We start from the raw sequence: 2,500 nt of genomic DNA on the forward strand, positions 1-2,500 counted from the left end.
GTGGACACCATCACTGCTTGTAGTTCCACTCCTTTTCTTTGTCTTTTGTTTGGTTACAAAAACGGCACAGTACGGAGGTGGCAGGGCATTTGGGTGTCCTTGGCAATGACCGTGACGGCCATTGCCGTGGCTTCAATGGAGGTGGGCTTTGAACAACAGCCTTCTGTGGTGGAGGATAATAAGGGGTGGGGTGAGGCTCAGAAGGAGCAAGTGGTGGTGAAGACCAAACTGATGTAGGCTGAAGGTTGACAGGTGACAGGAGATGGATGAGCGTCATGAATCTTGCAGTCTCTTCCAGAAAAAAAAAATGTTCCTACTTGTATGTTGAAGAAGAGAAAGTGCTTGTATAATTCCAGTAAAAGCAATATCTTGCAGAAAGACAGAATTAGATGTTATGTGAAAGTATGTGAATGAGCAATGAGTGTGTGTGCGTATGTGTGTCGCTGGCATTGCCAAATGAGGCGTCTGGCAGCGCAGTCCGGGTAGTTCTGTGGGACAGGTTAAGGAGGGATTAAAATATCTTGAAATCACTGCTTTCAATAATTGGAATTCAGAGGTTTGATATTTCACCTGAATCAATAAACGGGGGAAAAGGTGAAGCACAAGACACTATTGTAACATTACATAGCATGTCAACGTAGTTTAACAAACTGCTTTCCCAGCTCACAAGTAACAGCTGTCAAAATGGGGCGAGGCTTAAGTGACGTCACCCGGGTGGTGTCATATCCAATCAGGACACAATTTTTTTTTTTTTTTATTAGTTTATATACATTTTTCATTTATTGTCAGCAACAATATCAGAAGTACAACAAAAAATCGACACTTGTTATCCTGAAGCTTGCAAAACAAACTGAAAATAATATTTCGTTAAGTGTTTGATATCCAGGGTTCGGGTCCAGAGAATTTTCTGGTGGGGGGCACAGGGAGTAATAACAATAAATCGGGGGGGGGGGGGCGCCCAAAAGAAACAAAAGTTAGGGCTACCCACTTCAATATTTAAATAGTACAGTTACACATTGTTTATGTTTTCATCTTGCTTTTCTTGACTTTTATCAAGTAGTAGGCTGACACACAGAACACTACGATGTTTGCTGTACAGTTAGTCAGAAGTTGGTGTTTCGAGCTCTGTACAGTGAACTGTTCGTCTGTGTAGTAATTAGTTGTAACTAAGCACCACTTTAATTTTTACAATGTAACGACAATATTCTATAATAATAAAGAAAATATGATAAAATGTAAAATATATTTCAAAATAGAATAAAAATCTCAGTATTCTGTGCAGTTATGTTTTAATAAAACTAAGCACAATCATCACAATGAAATTTTGAACAATAGCAAAATCTTATACTTGAGTATACATCAGCAGTGCTCTGCTTTGTGCAATAAATGAGTGCAGTATACCATTGTCAGTTTAAAGCACTAGTTAATTTTTTACAATGAAACAACAGTATCCTATACTATGAATCAGTAGTTATGCTGAGTTTATGCAATAGAAATCTCAGTGTTCTGTGCAGTTGTCAGTTATGATTACTAAGCACCATCACCACAACAAAATTTACAACAGTAACAACAATATATTATACTTAACATCAGTAGTGCTCCGCTTTGTACAGTAAACATATGAGTTCACTTCAGAGATCAGTTTTAAGTAGAGTAGATCCCACATACTTTTTTTGAGAAAATGAAGGCGAATTTACGACGTCAGTGACCATATATATATATATATATATATATATATATATATATATATATATATATATACACACACACACACACACACACACACACACACACACACACACACACACATATATATATATATATATATATATATATATATATATATATATATATATATATAACGGAGACGCCCGTGAACGTCAAGCTTTCCAAGGCAGGCAGGCCCTCTTCAGTGATGCCAGACGTGGAAATGTCTTTTTATAAAGTACAATTCATAACAGTCCCTGATGAGCATAGAAATATCAAAACACACGAAATATACATACTTGGGTTTTAAAAGCAATATTCCCACCAACAATCTCGGAAAGAAATAACTTATGCACAAGTCGAGGGTGGAGTTTATTTCACCTGCGGTTGGTAACAGTTTGAGCGCGCAATTCAAAACAACACAAGCTAGCGCCGCATCAAGATGGCAGAGAAATAAATCTACCCAAACATCTTAACAAAGCGCTATATTTTCTCCTATATTCATATAAACTGCCTCTAAAACAATGACACTCTTCCGATTGACAGCCCTTTCATTCTGACGCGTTATCAAAACAAATTAATATCCCTGAATTAAAATATAGGCCTACCCATTCCCATATATCCGATTTTATGAGGTTAAATATTACAAATCATCGAATATAATATCAACATAAGAATGTTGCTAGATTTTCTCAGACTTTTTCACTTGAAATATTCTTTATTTCAGCAGATATATTCTCGATTTAGAAAGACGAGAAGTTTAGCAATAAGAGGAAAATTGTTCGTCTTATAA

Source organism: Penaeus vannamei, chromosome 4 (assembly GCF_042767895.1).
Source record: "Penaeus vannamei isolate JL-2024 chromosome 4, ASM4276789v1, whole genome shotgun sequence".
Taxonomy (NCBI): Eukaryota; Metazoa; Arthropoda; class Malacostraca; order Decapoda; family Penaeidae; genus Penaeus; species Penaeus vannamei.